General features: G+C 42.6%; 1 protein-coding gene across 2 annotated transcripts in view; it reads right to left on the bottom strand.

The window, feature by feature from the left end:
• FGGY (FGGY carbohydrate kinase domain containing) overlaps positions 1–6,074 on the bottom strand; it is a 205,156-nt gene extending 199,082 nt beyond the window's left edge. For both annotated transcript variants that reach the window (XM_042819052.1, XM_042819051.1), the window contains exon 1: positions 6,010–6,074. The gene's annotated coding sequence lies outside the window, so the exon portion shown is untranslated. The remainder of the gene's footprint in view (positions 1–6,009) is intronic.
• Positions 6,075–20,769: the final 14,695 nt, after the last annotated feature.

Genomic DNA, 20,769 nt, shown 5'->3' with positions numbered 1-20,769 from the left:
CACTCCCAAACAGAGTATTGATTTTTTTATTCTTTCTTATTTTTGGTCCAAGAAAATCAGTTTTCAGAAAACGATGCCACGGCTTTGAAAATTCTAATACAGTTTGCTGAGCATCAGCAGCTTTTTCTTCATCTGCTTCAACAGGGATACAACATTTCCATGAAGATGAAGACCTGAGAGAGGAACTTGGTTTTCCTTTTTTACACTTGGAATTCTGCCATGCTTGCCATGCATCTGAAGAGATGCAAACAGAGTAGAAAAATTATGGCTGGAGGAGTTACTCAACAAAATAATGAAGTGCATGTGTATACTCATAAGGAAACAAAGAAACACACACAGGGTTAAGTTTGCTATAAGAATCTTCTTATTTCAGGGGAGGAAATGCAATGATTGTACGATTTTAATGTTTATGCAAAGATAATGAACAGGTAGAATAACTGAACAAAGCCATTAAACAAGACTAAATTCCCCAGACACGGTTACACAGTTTAACTTAACTCAGGCTTATATAGGACTCTCTTAATCATGTCTGAAGGCAACTCAGACTTCAGAAGAGTAAAAATAAATGTTCTGAGTTTCAAAGAGTGGGTCTGCAGCTCAGGGATGATGTAGGTTTTGAACAGTTATTCCAAATTCAGAACCAAAGTCATCTGCTACATGCCAAATAGACAAATATTCCAACTCAGAGACAAAAGGATCCTGAAAGAAAAAGCACTGAAGTAATCAGCCACATCTAACACAGTAACAAATGAGGTGAGAACAGGGGAGTTACAGTGAGTATGGAAGTAGGAAAGAAAGAGACAATGGACTTGATGACTGGCTAAATTTTATTTACTCTTTTAGGAAGGGAAATTTCTTCTACCACCTCCTGGCTCTTGTTTGCAGTATCATTTTGCAACTTCCAAACTTCTACCAGTTAGGAAGAGAACACTCTTACTTTACATGTGATGGTAGGATACCCTGTATTGATGGGATGATATCACATGACAGATGAAAGATCTCTCGTCCTTCTCTTATCTATGGTTGTAACCAAAAATCCAAAAGAAGCAAAGGTTTGCAGAGGCAGCTGTTGGCTCGTCTGCCCACCAAGAGATTTTCTTGCATTTCTCCTGAATGTTGCCCTATCCAGGTGATAATACATAGCAATGATACCTTCAAAAATTCCTTAATCAATATCATAATCTGGCTTCACCAGCAAGCTCCTGAAATTCATATGCATGCAGTTCAGAGAAGACACTCCAAAGCTTAGAGAGGACCCCAAAAGAGGAGCACAGAAAGCCCCAGCGCTGAGATATTGAACTGGGTGGGGGAAGGAGGGGGTAAAAATGCAAGGATTTCCCATGTACTCCCAGCTTGCTGGTGAGTTCTTGACACAGGTCTTGGCAGAGGTTTGTATCCAGCTTGTGACTCCTCCTTTTCCTGCTTCTCTGCACCCACCAGATGCTGAGTCCAGGTGGTGCACTGAGAGCCCACTTTCCAGCTTCCCTGCAGGAACCAACTTCTAGCTGTACAGAAGCACATCAGTGAAGGACAAAGGAAGAGGAAGCAGAGGCTGCTTCCATCAGCAGAAGGGGCAGGGGGCCCTAAACTGGTGGTTTTAAAGCTGGAGGAAGAGGTGGAGCAAATCCGAAGAGTATGTAGGAAGACGCAGGAAAAAAAGTTTGGAGCAGTGCTGATATAGATCCTTAGGTCAGTGAAACCAGTAAAAAAGATCACACAGTCAACCAGGAATGAAATCATGGCTTGAGCATTGATTTTGTGCCACCAATAAAATCCTGTGGGTGTAGTCATTTAAAGGGTAGGCTTTGCCTGGCTTTTTCATACTTTGGAGCAAATGCAGTCATTGTAGGCAGGGAGCTGAAGGGAAATGATTTATGAGGACAGAGCTAAATGCTTATAGCTAGGTTAAACAACAATAAGGGCAGACATAACAGCCTACAAATACCCACAGGATTAAATGTCAAAGAGTGTGAGGAATTGTCTTGAGCAGTAAGATAAATGAGCTAAGACTGAGATGCACTAGCCTGTGGTACACTTGCCCAAACAGCTGAAGTTTTGTTGGTTGTGACTAACATGGGCAAAGCACGAGCAAATAAAAGGAAGGACTGATTCTGCCCTGCTGCACAGGTGAAAGGGTTTACTCAAATCTGTTCCACATTCAGATCAGCTTTACTTCTCCATCACAGCAGAAGGTATCTGCAATGCTAAGCAAAATATAGGGGTTCAAGACAGCATTCTGGAGACATACTGCAACTGCCTTTCCTATTATGATTTTTTGACAGCAGCAATTACAAACCTTATTTCATCAGGAAAGTTTCAAGTTGATTGTATAAATGAAAAAGTCACATAGCTGCTATTGCAACGAGTAAGCACATAAGATCACTCATAGCCAGAAAGACTATCCACCGCAGTTTCACTACAATTAACACCCAAATGACCCTGCACAGAGGATGTGTTAACATCACACCTTATTTCATGCCCACTGTAGCCCCTGAAACAGCTCTTCAAAGGGCCTGAACTTCATTTTGCGCTGAGCAGCTCTATGGGGGGTGAGCTCCAGCCCAAGGTCATGTTTCCAGGAGGTGAGGATTTCAGCAGGAGCACTGGGGAATGTGCTCGATGGGCAAAGCTGCTGCTGGGGCTACACTGAGGAAGAAGGGAAGAAATACGAGGTAAAAAAAACCAACACCTTTGAACTTTGTTTCACGGCATAGTATTGCAACCAGGGCAGGGTTAGGAGCAAGAGGTTACAACTAGCAAGGTGGAGAGGTAAAAAGAGATTGCCTCTGGATTCCTCAGATTGTGAAATTGCCTCACTGAAGGAAATACATACAGGCAAAGGGGAGAAAGAGCTGCTACATACGCAGTCCTGAATTATAGTAAGGGGAAGGTGAAAGGAAAACTAAAACAAAGCAAATGCACCATCACAGGAAACAAATATAACCCTATGATACTTTGCATCTCCCTCCTTTCTGGCATAGATATCTTTCCCAATCACTGCAAGTTGATCTGTGTGCATAAATTGGATGTTTCCTTTTCTTCCTGCCCTCACTGGGATGCTGGATCACCAATGAGTGTGTTACTTTCCCCTGGGCTGTCAGGAACACCACGTGCCTGACTCCTGAAAAACAATCTCAGCACTGGGTGCCCACTACAAGAAAGAAGAGAAACAGTTCCTTGGCCTCTCTGCATACAAAGAAGGTAAACTGCTTGTGAACACCCAAAAAACTTTCTTTAGAGGAGCTACACATGGGTGATTGCTGGAGAGAGAGAGGACTGAGTGAAACCCAGGGAAGTTGGGGAGGGATTTGCTCTGGCTGAGTGTTGGGAGGTGGCTCTCTTGATGGCTATGTGTTTTCAATGCATGTGCAGAACAAAAGACATGGCTGAAATTAGATAGGGATTTCAGGAGTATCCAAAACATACTATAATTGACCTGCCTTCTGAAGGCTAGGAAAGAGCTGGGCATCCCGGAGGAAATTTCACTCAATGTCTGATTTCAAAGCATTTTTCCAGAAGATGAAGGAGTATTCAAGTACAAAGAACCAAAGCAGCCAACTCACCTTCAGCTCCCTGTTCTTTTTGTCAAAGGTTTACAAGTGGCAGGAAAAAAATTACTGAGGAAGAAGAGCCTTGTAATTAAATCTTTAATTTGTGATTCAGGTTCTTCTTCTCACTTGAGCTTAATGCCTGTAAAACAGTCACAACAGGAGGTGCCCTATATAAGTGTAAACACAATGATGCTTAAAGGTACACAACAGATTCCAAAGGTTTGTGAGCCACAGCACGCCGTCAGGAGGCCGCAGTGGGAAGAGCTGACTGACGAGGCTGCTGTGGCAGATATCTCAAAGAAAATTCAGGCAGAGTCATGCTATGCAAAATTGTGCCAGAAAGAGATTCTGAGACTATTTTGTCCACCTCTGTGTTGTGGAAGGAAAGTGTTTTCCACCTTCCAGATCTGTATGGGGCTTTTATCCTTTGTAGATTTTTAGATGAGCAGGAAGTTAAAGCCGCTACCTGAACAGAATCATTCAAGTTACGAGCTCTGATTCTCTCAAAATCCATTTTCCCTCTTACAGCAGACTGCAACGAGCAAGGCACCTTCAGCCCTTTGCTTCTGTTCCACTAGTTTTGTGGTGTATCACAACACACCACACTACAACCCGAGGTAGGAAACGAGAAGAAGAAAAGAATCTGTTCTGTGAATCTTTACTTTTGTCTGGAATCCTTTTCTGGATGTTTATGGCATCCCATAAAGTTGCTGAAACATGCCTGCTGTATTTTTAATTGTCATTTTAAATGCCAAAACCCAGAAGTCCTGCTTATATTGTATGCGAACACAGTGTCTGCTTATGTTCAAACCCTCAGGTGCTTTAAATAACTCTACTGTACACAGAGAACGTTGTTCATTTTGTTTTTACAATTTTTGCCTGTGTAGAAGGAGCTATAATGTCTTGAGAACATAAATGTATGTTCATAACCACGGAGCGAGATCACAGCTGGAATCTACCTGAGCCTTGGATCATATTTCAGCAGTGGCAAGAAGCGAAAGAGCAGCTTATTTCTCTGTTTAATTTACAAGAGCTACAACTGGAACGGCACATACTAGACTTACTGATGTAACACACAGGTGAGTGTGTTACAGGTCCACCTCTGTGCTGGGTCCCCAGGGAATACTGGGTTGTTTCAGCCAGACTTAAATTCGTTACTGCTGCAGCCCTGGAGGAAGCTGGTCCGAACCCTGGTGAGCTAGTAAAGGTGGCAGCTGCCATAACAGACTTCTGTGCAGGCTACAAACGTGGGGCATAAAATGGGGGTCTTTTTATTGATTCCAGTGAGTTTCGTAGCAAGCATCCACTGTTCTGTCTTAAAGTATAAATCATTACAGAGAATTCATAAGCAAATTTGCTTTTTTCTTTCAAGGATTAAACAGTAGCAGATCGTAATTTCCTTTAAATGCATCTATTATTCATCAGTATTCAGTAAGTTTTATTATGAGCTGCAAAACAGCATATGTATTTTTATACCTGGTTCCAGTCTGTTCCATACTTGTGTTCTGCAACATCCATTTTCAGTTTAGAAATGACAGGTCATGAATGTCACAGGATAATATGTGTTTCCTGAGTAAAGACACAGACAAGTACCTGGCCTACGTTCATTTTACACATTAATTTGCTGTAAATAATCTCACATGCCGTTTTGCCACTTCCTTTCTATAGGAATCTCTGCAAGTATGTTGACATACCTTGGCTTGCAGAAAGCTGACATGTAGTATTTATGAGCAGAGAGGAAGTAAATTAATTTCAGTGCTTGATTCAACATAAAAGAAAAGGTTTCTGCAGTATTCATCTACCCACAGTACTAAGAGAAGGTACAGTCCCTCCTCTACTCCAGCCATATTACCAGGGAACAAAAATTCTGCTGAGTTAGAACTACAGATAAGGGGTTAAAGAAAGAGAGGCTTCATTTCCTAGTGTGCTCCCTATAACAGCTGTCACTGTTTGCAGCATGCACGGTACAGGGATAGGTGGAGAAATGAAGCCGTGCATGTAAGGTAAACACCCTCTTCTTAAGCAACTACCATTTTTTCTAATGATATGTACAAGGATCATCTGGGGACTTCCTTCCCTTGAAGTCTGGGTTTCCTGAGAGGAAGGAGAGATGAAATACAGGAACAAGCGGCTGCACATCATTTCCAGCAGTGTAGTAGACCTTCCTTATTAACACTGGTCTAGGAACCACATCTGAATCCCCAAACTTCCTGATGTTCTCCTTTTGAAAGGAGGGATGATGGGGAAGGAGATGGGTGGAGAGGGTGAAGAGGTGGTTCTGTCCTTTTAAAGGCCTTTCAGGCACAACAAAACTGCTCCCATACTCTTAAATCTACCATAAAAAGTAGGTTGCAATACAAGTGGGAAATACAAGGAAATGTTTCAGCTAATAAAATGTGCTGGACTGGCACCAAACTTCTGCTTGAGAAGCTGTTTATAATCAACAGTGATTACTTACAGTGTCATTGCAAGACCATTGGAGGACTCAGTGATTGAAGGGTAGCTGGTTCATCTGGATGAGATCTGGAAAACACAGTGCCACGAATCAGTAAACACCCACAGCAAACAACATGTTTTTTATGAGTGCTATTAGAAAAGGAGGAAAAGTCCAAAACCAGACTGATGAACTGCTCCGTGACCAGAGAAAATAAAATCTGCCCTGTTCACTAATTCATCACTGATATAAGAGAAGCAAATCAAATCCACTTGATAAGAACATCAGGGCTGTGTTGCAGATCACTTTTAAGCCTCTGAAAGGGTTAATGGGACCCAAGAGATAATAAATGCATTATGCAGCTGTGTAGGTGCCAGAAAGATGAATATAGGTTGATTTTTAAAAACTTAACCTATGCAGAGTGAGTCATAATCTGCACCTTGCGTCATTCAATAAATGGGTCTTTAGAAAATGAACCCACTGTGACTGGGCTGCTGGCTCTCAAAAAGCAAGCGCCCTGTTCTCCTGCCTACAGCCTGCCCAGTCGTAAGGATCAAAATAGCTGTTCCCCATAGGTTACAGTGTGATGGCAACAATGGGATCAAATACATGTTTGTGGGGTTACTGCATTTGTCTTACGAGGTCGAAAGGTTTTGACTGAAACAAATGTTTCCATATCATGAAATATTCATTCTTAATCATAAATGTGCATTATTCTCATCACAACTGCTGCTGTGCCTTGTAACAGTGTTTCCTCGTTCAATTATGCCTCATTCACAGTCACTTTTTAATTAACACCTTCATTAGGAAAACCTTGAAGGTTTAGATAAATAACATTTGTTTTTGTGCATTTCAACCACAAGTTTCTGCATGAAGGAAATTTCTCTGTTTTGTCGTCACCCTGGAAAAGAAAAGCAAGTAGAGAGGAGGTCTACTTGTTCACAAGATCTCTGCACTGAGAAGACAGAATAATCATCTTTTGTTGCATAGGAAAATAATGCAAAACAAAGTAAACAACGCCCTTTTGTTCTGCACGAGAAAGACAGGGCTTTAATAGTCTTTAAACGAGATAGAAAATTTCCATCCAAATGGAACCATGGAGTAGGTAGACACATTACAACGTTTTGGAGCTCAGTGATTAAATTTAATACTGTGCCAAACAGCGATTAGTCGATGAAGGGCATTCATAAATGGAATAGAAACAAGGGAAGTGTAGCTCCAGTATAACACTGGGCCTCCAGTACACTATGGTGCTCAGCTTTTTACTTTAATAACAGGGTCAAACGAAAATAAGTTTAATTTGATTTATTTCCCTAAGGAAACTCAGTGGAATTGTAAACACGGACTGACTGGGACATATTACTAAAACTTCAGCTTCAGGGTCAGATCCAAGAAAAGGGTTTAGGTGCCTACTGAAGCGCAGCAATTTATCCTTTTCTTCAGCATTTTTCCAGCTCGCTAGCTCAATCCCCCTGCTTAGAGTATCGCCTCTCATGAGCCCCATTACAAGGCACTGAATTCCCCCAACTCAGTGTGCAGACAAAGCAGCATCCTAATTAAAGCTTCTGAATCCCAGCCTCAGAGCTGGGCGCCCGTGTCCTTTATGGATCTCTGCATTAGTACCTTAAAATCCTTTGCTGAGCCCAGTGCAGCACATTGTCCTCAACACTCTCCATACGTGACTGATGATCCAGGAGAACAGGAGCACAAATCCTTTTTAACTTATCTGTGTTCTCTGCTAAGCCCATCTAAACCAGGCAGCAAGCATGTGGTGTGCAGGGAAGCCAGCAGCAATGCATGAGCCCCACGCACACGGAAAGATCAGGTCTGCTTCAGCAGTCACTGCTTTGGCACAAAATGAAGAATTACTTCCTGACCTCTGCTAAATGACCTTTGAAGAAAATGAAATTGTCACTTCAGTTTCAGCTGAATGAACTGTTCGAGCCCATCCCAGCATCTGAAGTGTCAGCACCTGAATTCTCACATACACCAAAAACATGAACTGAATTAAACTATCTGTGTAGACTTGACTCCCCTGACACAGCTCTTCTTTGCTTCCCTTTCTTTCTTCACCTATTCCTGCAGCCCAACAGGAGGACATCATCGTTTTAATTTGAAAGTAGTTCTTTTATTTTAAAACCTCTTTGGGGCCAGATTGTGTTCTTAGCTGCAGCAGCATAAATCTGCTGGTATTTCATGGGCCTTTTCCAATGACATTCTGATGTAAGCAAGATCAGAATCTTGTTTTGGTGAGAAGTCACAGAGTTATGCTAATGTTCAGTTGTGGTACAGGCCACAGATTCTGGTGAAATCTCATCTATTTACGCAGAAGAGAATTCAGGGTTAGGAATTCCAATAATAGCAACATGATTGTTGAAAATGATAAATTACACAGAATGTCTCAGGCACTTTGCTTAAAATTTGAAACCCGTTCATTAATTAACAACAATTAATCACCACGAAGCGTGTTATGCATGCTAACTAAGCTGCAACTGTCATTCCAAGAAAATAAAAAAGTCCAGGAAAAATTCTCTTGGAGTCTCTATTTAGCACCTCAATGAATGGCTGTGTGAAGCTCCTGTCAGGATCCTCCATCACCGGCGACTTCCCTGCCTGCCAGGGGGCCTGGGAGCTTTTATCATCAGGGGCAGATGTGATTTGTACCTTAGAAAAGTTCCAGGCTTATTCTTCATGTATGATTTGTGTTCCAGGTGATGGTAAGAGGTAAATCTGAGAGGCTTTCTCCACGATGTTCGAATGCCAAGAAGTGGAGCAGTTTACTGGAACAGCAGCAGCTTCTAAAATCTTCAAAATGATGGTTTCACAAGGAAGGTGGGATATTTTACGTTCCGTAAAGCTGAGCTAGACCATTTTAGCAAAGAGTCTGCCTGCCTGCCAAGGGTGGGGTAGGTATTTGCTATCTACATAATCACTTCCTACTGCGAGTGGGTCAGGTAAGTCAAATAACTTATAGCCAAAGGAGCCTTTGGTCGAGACTGGTAGAAGTCTAGCCTGTAAGTAAATACGTCCCTGTGCTACACAGAGCACATCCTCCGTCATGTGATGTCTCAGCCATTTCCTGGTACTGCCCTTCCAACAAATACTTCACTTTATCTCCCTCTGATTGTAACATTGGCAGTTTCACCACTGAGGTTGCTGTTGCTGCACTTTCTAGTGTCAATGGCCTGCTGTGAACTGGAAAAATACCTACCGAAAAAAACAGTCGAGCTCTTGAATGATACCAAAGGCTCTCTCTTTCTCTGCCTTTTTTGTAGCACACTGGGCAGTCATCCAGTTTGTCAGTTCTGCTTGTCCTGCTCCATACTGAACGTCTCAGAATCACTAACCATCAGGTTTTCAACAAAAACTGCAGCAAAAGATCAGCTTGCCGTGTGCGATCAGTGTACTGCATGGCTTTCCCTCAACCTGAGCCTGGGTGCCTTACATCTTCATGCGTGGCTTTGTTTGTTCTGGCTCCTGGCTGGCGCAGAAGGCATTGTATGCGTGTGATGGGGTGGTAAATCCCAAACTCAGCCATAGTTCAGAGGTGCTGCCTTGCACGATGGTAAGAAATAACTCATTTTTGACTGGAATGCTTAAAAAAAGGTAAGTAACCTGGATGGTAAGAATTAACTACTGGCTCCTGGCCAGCTCCTGCACGCATGGATGGAGCAGGCAGCCCTGTCTAGTGGCAGATCCCACTTGTGTGCTGAGCAGGCTCTCCTCCAGCCTAAGCAACGGTCCCTGCAGAGCTGCTGGGAAGAGATGCAGTGGTTCCTGAAAAGATCTTGTAAGTATTCAGAACATACCTGATAATGGTATGGCTTTGATCCCCATAAATATTTTGGGCAATGCCGTTTGAAATTTTGCCTCAGCTCACTAAATTGTCTATCTCTGAAAGTCAAAATCATTCTGCCAGACTGCAGCTGAACCACAAAAAGAAAGGAGCAAGGAGATCCTCCAGATACCAGTCAGCACGACCGAGAGATGTCCAAGTGTTTCATAATCCTTTACTGGAAACCAAGTCAGCAAAACAAAAAGATGCTCACAGACTCTAGTGGGGTCTGGATTACACCAATGCCTTCCAGGGAACAGCTCAATGAATCCTGGCAGTTCAGAGCTGCCTCCTTTAAACTAAATTTCTGAAAATGAATAGGCTAATTAGCAGATCCACTGTGTTATCATGAAAACTTGTTGCTGTCCACCTTTCACAATAAGCATACTTCTGTAAAGAACGAATGAATGCCAGTATTGTCACTAAATGAATTTGAAAATCAACATTGCAACGATATGCCATACGAAAGTACTCTGGTTTGATCTTCACAAGGTCATCCCAGTTGTTTCACCCCATAAAATAAACCACAAACACAATACTGAATGAGTCAGAACACACAACTGGCTCCAAGAGAAGGGATAAATGCCTCAAAGAGTCCAGCAGACAGAAGGCACAGTGCAAAGCTAAAGGTGCAACAGTGCATGGTAGCAGTTGCATGAACAGGGGCTGAGGAAGTGAAGAATATTTTTCTCTAAAACCTCCTTTTTCATGCTCCTCCATATCCCAACAAAGCTAACAACCGTTATAGGCCAGATCAGTGTCTGAAGTGGGAAGCTGGGAGATCCCAGCTGCAAACTGAGCAGTGGCCACAGGCTCTGGCACTCCTTCTGATTACAGCCTTGGAAAGAGCTTCCAATGGTCTTACACAAAAAGTCCTTTCAGGAGTGTTCCATAAAATATGTCTGAAGAAAGACCGTTAGGAGGAGACTTGGTTCAGTTCTGGTCTCTTCTGTTTAGCTCAGGTGTTGTTTTTTCACACACAGAAACACATGTACAGACTTAGTACACCATACAATGCCTCACTAAAGTCATCAAATAGTGGTTACAACTTCATCCAAGATCAACAAAGACCTTTTCCACAAGCAAGCCTTTGTGTTTGGGAAGCCTTTGCTCTGAATTTCACTGTCTCCCAAACCAGCAGGTGCTCTGCAGTTGGACTCGAGCTATTTAGGGGCAGCCTGCACAGCAACTTCCCAAGCTGGCAAGCAATCCCGACTAGCAGTTAGGCACTAGAATGGCTAAGTTTTATCCAGGCAAACAGAAACACTCCCAACAGGAAAATAAAGGAGAGGGGGGAAGAGGGAAAATGATAGCTTTCTTAGTTTCCATTTCATGTTCTCTGTGTTGGCATAATAACTCTCAAAGAAAAGCATGAGGCTTCCAAAAGCAGATACTGGGGCAAGCTGACATTATACAGTGCTTGTTCTTAAGACTTTCCAGTTTTGTTTAGGCCAACAACACAATTTGCTGGTTGTATATGTGATACTTTCTACACTGTCATAGATAGATGTATGCTGCTAATACCCAAACCATATAATTTAGGGCAATTTGACTTTTATTTTTTTTCCCTGGAAAAAGAACATTGAGTTAGGAATAAAAAGTGAAAAAGCCAGATGCCAGATGTGTCATCTTTCAGTGTAAAGCCACACCAGAACTTTCTAAGCCATGCGACTGCTCATTTGTGTGCCTTTCTCATATCACATTTGTCAAGTCTGCCTCTAGGATCTGTGCTCTGTACACACAGTGACACGTGGATTGAGGGATATAGTTCAACTTCATTCTGTTAGCTTGTTAGGGACTGTGCAAGTGGCATCACTGGAAAGAAGTCTTTTGGTCACCAAGTATTCATAAGCCCTATGATCTCCTGGATGTCCACAGTAATTCTCATTCAGTGACATACTTTAATATTCCTCAAGAGTGAAAAATATCCCTGCATAAGTGCTAAGTTTCCAGGCAATGATAGAATTATATTCTTCGGTAGACTGTGACTTTACTGTAAGTGTCATCATTTCTGCTGCTGCAATGTTTCAGTCAGCAAAAACAAAACTCTTACCTCTTCTGCTATCTCTTTTCCCTTAATGCCAATACAGAAGTACTGGCACTTTTATATTTAATCATAACTATTGATATTTATGGAGCTTGGAACACATTTACAGCAGAGACAAAGAAGATGTGCTCATAGGCACTGTTGGCTCTGTCAGAGGGACTGTGTCAAATCCAGGAATAACACACACGCTGTTATAATAACGAAAATTGGAAGTATTTTTACTGTGCAGCCTCAGTACCTGTTATGTCAAGTCTGATAAAGCAGCTCTACCAGTGAGAACCAGTGAGGCTCCAGAGATTCTTCCATAAGAAAAACCACAAAGTGGCAGCTGGGCCAATGCATTCAAGGTGAGGCTGGACCTGGCTCTGAGTGCCTTATTAAGGTGTACATGTCTTTGTTCATAGAATCATCACAGAATCATAGAATGGGTTGAAAAAGACCACAATGATCATCAGTTTCAACCTTCTGCTATGTGCAGGGTCGCCAACCAGCACACCAGGCTGCCCAGAGCCACATCCAGCCTGGCCTTGGATGCCTCCAGGAATGGGGCATCCACAACCTCCTTGGGCAACCTGTTCCAGTGCTTCACCACCCTCTGGGTGAAAAACTTCCTCCTAATATCTAACCTAAACCTCCCCTGTCTCAGTTTAAAACCATTCCCCCTTGTCCTATCACTATCCGCCCTCGTAAACAGCCATTCCCCCTCCTGCTAATACTTGAAGGGAGAGCCCTTCAAGTACTGGAAGGCCACAACGAGGTCTCCCTGGAGCCTTCTTTTCTCCGAGCTAAACAAGCCCAGTTCCCTCAACCTTTCTTCACAGGAGAGATGCTCCAGCTCTCTGATTATCTTAGTGGCCCTCCTCTGACCCGCTCCAAAAGCTCTATATCTTTCTTGTTCTGGGAGCTCCAGGCCTGGACGAGGTACTCCAGATGGGGCCTCTCAAGAACCAAGTAGAGGGGGACAATCACCTTCCTCTCTTGCTGGCCACTTCTCTTTTAATGCAGCCCAGGATATTCATTGAAGAGGAGTTGGAACAGATGACCTCTAAAGATCCCTTCCAACTCAAACAATTCTGTGATGTTATGGTTATGGATTCTGCAGAAAGATGGACAAGTGTCTTCCTGCATCAAGACATTCACAAATATATACAGATATCGGCATGTGAGTTGCCTTTGCTTGCACCGAAAACGATGCACAAGCAGAGGATGGCAGAGGATGTGGCAGCTCACATTGCTCAGACTGGGCAGGTCAGCAGGTGCAGAGCCTCTCTCACTGCAGACCAACTCGGTATCAGTTATGCAACAGGTTATCAGCGTGGGCTGCTTCCGTATGGGTCATGGCCTGTAAGAGTGGAAAAACTTGTTTTGTAGTAGCAGAGGGATTTTCCTGAAGTAAGTTAAATAATATTTAATGAAAGCCTGAAATTGCTGGAGCTGCTCTGGAGTGACATTAGCAGAGCTTGAAATCTTCAAGCCTCTTTCACCTACTGCAATCCAGAAAATCGGTGACGATTCATTTATGAATTCAGTCAGTGTTTATACCAGAAACTCAGAACTCATTTTCTGGATCCCTCAATCCTTCAGACAGAGAAATCTGAAAATTTCTCAAACCACAGGAAACTTAAAAATAGCATTTGTTCCAGCACAGTTACACACTGTTGTTCTTGAAATCTGGGTTAGAAAATACTTAAGTCTCTAAATGAGCAAGGCCTGAAGCGAAGTGTCTCCCATACAGCACGCCTTGTTTGAACAATTAACTCTGTGAGCAGAAGAGTTACAGAAGCCAGAGTTGCTGCTGATTTTATTCCTTGAGATTAATTCCTAGGTGCATTCCCCAGTGTTAATAAGCATTTCACCTCTGCTGCCATCAGCACCTGGGTAGAGATGAAGGCACCACAGTGGGAGACACAAATTGGGCCTCAGCATGGCTCTGCATTCAGTTTCCTATTTTCTCAAAACAGGATTTTTTTATTATCAGCACCTCCGTTTTGCTTATTTGCTTGAAACTGAAGAACAGGTTGGCAAATTGCTGGTGGGAAAACACAGGTGTTTCTTTAGCAAACGATGCCACATATTCTTTGTGCCACTCTGCTTTATCATCCAAGAGAGGCATGTGCCAGCAGCAGCTTTGCAGTGCTCCACTGGAGCACTCTGCAGTGCTTTTTAGAAGGATTGCTTTCAGTAAAGTAGAATACAGACCTCACGTGGCACAAACCAGCAGCTCCCCACTAAAAGCAGCAGTGCTGTCTGTTCACCCTGCATCCTCACACTTACAGGGGCTAACAACACTGTTTTTCCCACAGGAGAGGACTCTGATAGACTGACCTGAGCTCAGTTAACAGCTCCAAGTTTGGATTCAAATAGATGCTACTAAGGAGCATTCTTCCCTAGTAAATATGCCTGTCAAAGTGTTTTATTAGCCTACACAGCAGCTGCAGCTGCCTCTTTCCTCCCTACCTGAGCACACTTGCACTTAGCATCTTCTTGGCCAGCAAAATTAGAGACATTACATGTTCCAGCAGTGAGTGTTTGGAGAGACTAATAAAACAATAAAAGCAATAGATGTGTCACCTTAATCCACTTTAGGGACCTACGTTTGTTTAATATGTATCTGCCTATTTTAAGCACTCTCCCAGTATTACATGCTTCTTTCCTTGTCTCCTTTTTAAACTTCTGCTGTATTTCAACAACTAAGGGGGATAACTTCCACTGCAAAGATGCTTAACAGTATTTTCAATTATAGTTTGCTTCTGAAAGAGCCACAAGCATTTGGCCTGAACATTTCTTCACAATTCTTTTCAAGTGCAGACTATTACGAGAGGTCCTTAAGCCAGGACACAGTCTACAGAGTGAAGAGGTAATGATGTTTTGTTTCTACTGTAGGTGGACCAGTATGCACTTGGGATGAGATCTGCTATCTTTTAGGAATGTTTCCAGTCAAATCCATTCTAACCACATTTGCTTTACTTGGTTATGCTTCAGGAACTGCAAGTAGCTTGGCTCCAGCATTAAATAACTGTGCAGGAAATAGCAGAAGGTTTACCATATACAGGCTGGGTAGGGGTGGAGCAATAAACCAAACTACAAATAAAGCAACGATTGGTTTGAGAACATTCAGATTGGTTGCATCTTAATTAGGAGACACAGGTTCCCAGTGATGGCGATTAAGTTATCTTCGTTGAAAACACATTCAAATATTTATATGCTACCCTACTTCAGAAAGGGATGTACTGAGACATCAAAGCTAAGTGCCCCTAAATGAGGATTCATTCAAAGGCACGTTCTGCAAACTCTACATTTGACCCTATGTTGTTTTTTCAACAATAAATATCTTACCGTCTCCCGTCACATTCTGAAAGAATGAATCCTACTCCACATCTTTACTGGACTGCAAAAATAAAATCTAGACAGCTCATTTATTGATACAGTCCAATATCCAAACAAGTAATTTTATTGCTAGTAAGCAAAATGTAACAGCTGGAAAAATAAACCTCAAGCTATCATGAGAGTTCAGCTGTACAGAAAGAAAGCAAAACGGCGCAAACAAAGAGAAAAGGCACTTCCCAAGAAACGGCAAGAATGGAGTGAGCTCTGGTGGCCCTGATTCCCAGCAGATCAATGTGGCTGTTGGATTTGTTGGTTGAAGTGATAAGAAAGTTGGGTGGAAAAATGCCCCCATGAAAGTATAGCTGCAGTGTATCTAATCCACTGGGAAAGAAAACTATATGAGACAAACAAGGTTGCTACACTGTGCTTGCTGAACTTCAGAGGAAAACAGGAGCACGGATGTTAGTATTAACACAGGGTCTCCCTAGCCTGGAAAAAAAGGCAAAGAAAAGAGTGCCTGTCCAAGAAAGTTACTCCTATCATTATAAGTCTGTCCAGTTCTATTTAAAGACAGCAAAGGAGCCAACATGAGAAGCTGTGTTTTGCAGCTCTGCATAAACACTCGCAGATAAGGGTGGTACCAGGTGTCAGCTAGCCCTGCAAAGTCACCGAAATGTCAAGGATTGTTTTTCCTCTACTCCCTTTCTCTTTCCTCCGACTGGGAACTGCCAATGTTTATTTAAAAGATATCCCTTGTATTTGGCAAGAATGCCAGCGGGGCAGACATTAATGGATTATTATTTGGAACTGGAAGCCTGCCAAGACGATAAGGATAGCCTGCCTACCCAAAGGCCCAAAGCCGTGCCATTAACAGTGGGAGTCAGAAATGAAATTGTCCTGCCAGATGCTTTGCTGTACTGAGTTCAGCTAAGACTTTAAAAATGGACTGGCTCCAACTTCTATTTGATCTGACCTATGAAAATAATTAAATATATACAGAGGCAGACATGGGCTATAATGAGAGACTAATCCATCTGTAAGGCCCAGGTCTGATTCTTCTGTTTTGCAGCGGCGTGAAGAATTTGCTCAGAGCACCATGAAGTCACTGCGTTTGTTCCTGTTCACTTCTCTGCCCTTGAACTAGATCCCAACCTGGAAGCCCTGAACTCAACAGCTAAAAGCAGTGCGAGTGCGAGCCCTCTTTGTAGTGCTGTGACAACAAAGCCTTCCTCACTTTTAGCTGTGAGCCAAGCAGGAGGAACACGTCCTTGTGCAGCTATCCCCACAGTGCCAGCAGCACCCCCTGAGAAGACAAGCCTGAAAGAATGTGATATTTTATATGTGAGATATATTTAGATTAACACTGTTTACTATTAATCTCCTCTGCAAAGCTCCTTGTTTCCCAACAGTTAAAAAACCAAGCAGTACTGCTCCACCCTTGTTATCATGTTCTTTGGAAGACGACCTTTTCCGTGGCCCATCAGACATCACGCACTATAATTAAGGTGCTTACAATACCATTCAGTAAAAGCAGGAGCTGGGGTACAGTAATATTTGCTGCTGTGATTGAAAGCCTTAAAGATTATATGGATTTTACCAAGTTAATATTTTTACCTGTTTGGAGCTGGCAAAGATAAAAGAAACTTTGTGCTTCTTTTGAACAGTTGGTCTGCCACTAATGAAGTCGAACTAAACAGGGCAGCTTTCCTACTTCTCATGAATGTGTGCAATGAAGCATTACCCCAGACAGGTGTCTGCTGCTAAAAGAAAACACACAGAAAGATTTGACTATTTTTTTCTGTGGGTTTCTTTTTTCTCGCCTTCAATAAGCCTATAGCAAAACCCCAAGTTCAGGTACTGCAGCCCTGCAGAGAGCACAGGCAAGGAATTTCAGCACCAAAATAAAAGCACATCTCTTTGTTCTCCTTTGACATTTCACTACCCTTTAGAGCAACTGCTTCCCAGGTTTTTAAGAAGATTGCTCTCTGAGACAGGACTCTACAAACAGCACAGAATTCAGACACCTGGAGTTGCAGAGCTATCCTCAGTACCATGCAGTCATAAGGAAAGTGTCAAGCATACAAGTCAAAGAGAGAATTAATCTAACAGCAAACCTGGGGTGTGGAAGTTGGCCTGACCTCTCTGTCTGCTTTTCATAATGCACTAGTTATGCAGACATCTGAGTACTTGCTCTGTAGCTGAGGCAGCACAGTACCACTGATTCTGAACAATTCTGTCCTCTCCCTACAAACTCTAATAGACAAATAAGGAAAGAAAAATATATCTTTTTCTTCCAATATTCCTGTCCAGTTTCTTCATGGAAAAATGTAATTTAATGTGAGCTTGAACAAAGTTTTTTTTAATGGATGTATCAAGAATTAAACAAGACTGAAGTTACTCTACTTTCTGGAAGTCATTTACATTTTAAGATCGATGTCTCCTCTGGAATACGCAGTTTAGCAGACCCTAGATTTATTTTTCTCCACGGTCCTTGAGGATAATCTTCACAACAGGAAGCTGACAAATGCTGAAACTCTACTGAGTTGTCGGGGTGAAAGTTATTAACACGTGGACGTAATTCTATACTAGCATCAGCTCCTGTAGTGATTATTTAATATAAAGGATGCTTGGTGTCTAAGCCCAGCTATCACTGGAGCTTAAGGAAGGTAAGTCAGCCCTGCAGGCAGTGCATGGGGTCCCCAGTCTGTGATGGCACAGGGAAAACCTTTTGTAGAGGAAAAAAGCACTGCTACGAAGAAGAATAAACTTGGCCCCATAAATCCCATGTATTATTCTTTCATTACCATTCACTAGGAAACAAAGACTGTGTTTCTCAGCAGCAGTTTTACCATTACAAAGAGCAATCTGATTCCATGGCATCACAGGTTATTCCTAGCCCTAGGAGTGGGTGCACCAAGGAAGGACACGTGGAGGCTGAGCCACAATCAACATCCACCAGGGTGTCTGTCCTCACCCACTCAGCTGCCTTCTCATTCCTTTCTGACTGCATTGGGACTGCTCTGACACCACCCCATAAGCTGTTTTTTCTTCTTGCTGTCTCCTCAGTTGTTTTTCAAGAGCTTTCTGGCTGCCCACATGTGTCTCCTCCTCCTCTTGGATGCTGTGTTTTCTACAGAAGCAACAGATTGCTGTGATGTTGTCCTTCTGATCTAATGAGAAAAACTCCTACAACAATGTGCATGTGTTTCTTTCTGTATTATTTAGCAGTGGGATTTGAAGGCACACATCTCTCCCAGACTTACATTTTTGTTTCACCCTTATTGCCAGTGGTCTCTCAGCTCATTAAGCTTTTCCCTCTCCCAGCCCCACACCTGCATCCTTCCCTTTTGCTCTCAATGTGTGGCCACTGGAGCCCCTACCCTTTACTTGCTCTCCCCAGGCATTTTTTTGCTGCTTTGCAGGTTTCTTTCTCATTTTTGCTCATGATCATTTTATACCTGAAGCACAGACATAAGGATGGGTCTTAAAACTGACAGCGGTCATTCTTTGTACTCATGTAGTCTATTTTAATATCTCAAAACTCTGCCTTCTTAAACCAAGAAACTTAGCCCTTCAAATCATCATAAAGATTAGAAATAGTTGTACTCATCTTGTACTGCAGACAGGGAGGTAGTTACAGATGTGCCAAAAGATAAACCTGGGCATCAGTTAGGAACTGATATGGAACCTCCATGCCATGGTTGATCTCAGTGCAGAAAACAGCACTGACGAGCTCAAAAGCGAACTCGCACTGATCAGAGGAAATAGAAAAGTGCAATTAAAGTTGCATCCATTGAATGAAACTTAGCAAAATGGACATTACTCATTCTTTGCCCCTCAACAGTGTAACATACCTTGGGATCACCAGTTTCTTTTTAGAAAATACTGTTCTACGTGTGTCACCTTCTTTGTCAGCACTTTATTGGATCGATTCTATTTCTCTGTAAAGTCCTCTCTTTCAAAGTCTCCTGTCTTCCCCCAGCAGCAGCACTGGTGAGGTTTCCCTAATGGCAGCGACACCCTGGGACCATGAACAACTCACTACCATTCCCAGGGTTGCAGTTGGAACCCCATAAAACAGCTACTTCACTTCTGGAGCCTTGAAAGACACAGCAATGAACATGATGTGCTGTGTGTACATGGAGGATCAGGGCCTCCTGTGTGCTGATGCAGGGGAACAAGGCCTTCCAAACCAAGGGCAGCAGCTGTAAGACAGTGCAGCACATGAGATATGCGTTTAGGAATGAAGTACCTTTCCATTACTGAGCTGAATCTGCCCAAAAGGATGCTGACACATTTCAACACGTTTGTTTCGGTCATGGCAAGGCAGAACATTTTGAACGTGCTCTGAGAGCACAACCATGCACTAAAACTTCTCCCATGCCCTTCGTTAAAGTGGCAAGAACCAAAAGCAATGCTTCCAGAGCTCAGCTAGATCAAACATAGGGTTTCATTTGCCTGCTTGGCTCATTTTGCCATCATCTTGAAGGCACAAATATGGGCTAGGAAGGTACCACGAGAGCAGAGCTTCATAAATCATTCCCTGTATTAGCAGGAGGCTGCATCAGCAAGCCCTGCTCATTTAGCTACCTTAAGCTTCATCCAACCTGCTTATCCCCCAGCTGCAGGAATAACAGACCACTTGAAAGGTAATATTTTTGCTATTAGTGAAGAAAGGAAAAAATGCGATCTTTGCTGTAGCTTGGGAATAATTTTTCCAGTGCTACATAGAATGAGCCTGAGTGAACCACTGCTATTTTTGGCAAGGGCCCTCCTGCTTAGCTCACATCAATAATTTTAAAACTTTATTTGTGGTTTGGGCTGTAAGCAATGGTGAAAGCCTGTGGAGAAAAAACGTGGCAAAATTTGCTAAATAATTTTGAGTTCATGACATTTATAAAAATACACAAAAGTTTTCGGAATTCTTAGAGTCCATACATGCTCATAAAGCTGAGCCACGAAGCATTTTATTTTACATATGCAAACATCACTGAGTTACTCTTTATGAGGTTTTAATTGGACTTTTAAGGTTTCAGTGGTTACAATGACGGACTGTCAAACATGTACCCAGACTCCTGTGCCTTGCAGTGTCATTAATAAGGGGAATCTCACGTTTTGTCCCGGTAGCTTTTTTCTCTCCATGTTTTTCACTGTTTACATCATAGAAGTCCCACTCAGAGGTCAGTGTTCAGTGCTTCAGGTGCTGCATAACAAATAACTAAAACAGACTTTCAAAATCTGAAAGCACATTTTAGGAAGGGATATTTCAGCACAGCAATTACAGCTCGTGTCGTATCTTCTTCCTTGCACTCCTGCAGTGGTTCTGACCCCTGTGTAGGTGGCCTGACTTTCAGAGCTGCCCTGCTCGCTCTACCATCACTTCTCCTCCTACGTGCCACTGCTTGCTTTTTCTTTGCCTAACTCTCCACTTCAGGAAAAAAAGAAAGCAGTGCAACTGCACTATATTTGGAATAAGAGATGCCATAGGGGAGGACTTGTCCAAACAAAAAATCATATTAAAGCACTAACTAGGTCATAAGCATCTGTGAGTGAGGACAGTGATAGGACAAGGAGA

This window comes from Centrocercus urophasianus, unplaced genomic scaffold, assembly GCF_019232065.1.
Source record: "Centrocercus urophasianus isolate 14NV4802_14NV808 unplaced genomic scaffold, USGS_Curo_1.0 seq_18, whole genome shotgun sequence".
NCBI classification, from domain to species: Eukaryota; Metazoa; Chordata; class Aves; order Galliformes; family Phasianidae; genus Centrocercus; species Centrocercus urophasianus.
The sequence above is the reverse complement of the archived record's forward strand: the minus strand, read 5'-3'. Positions and strand labels throughout refer to the sequence as shown.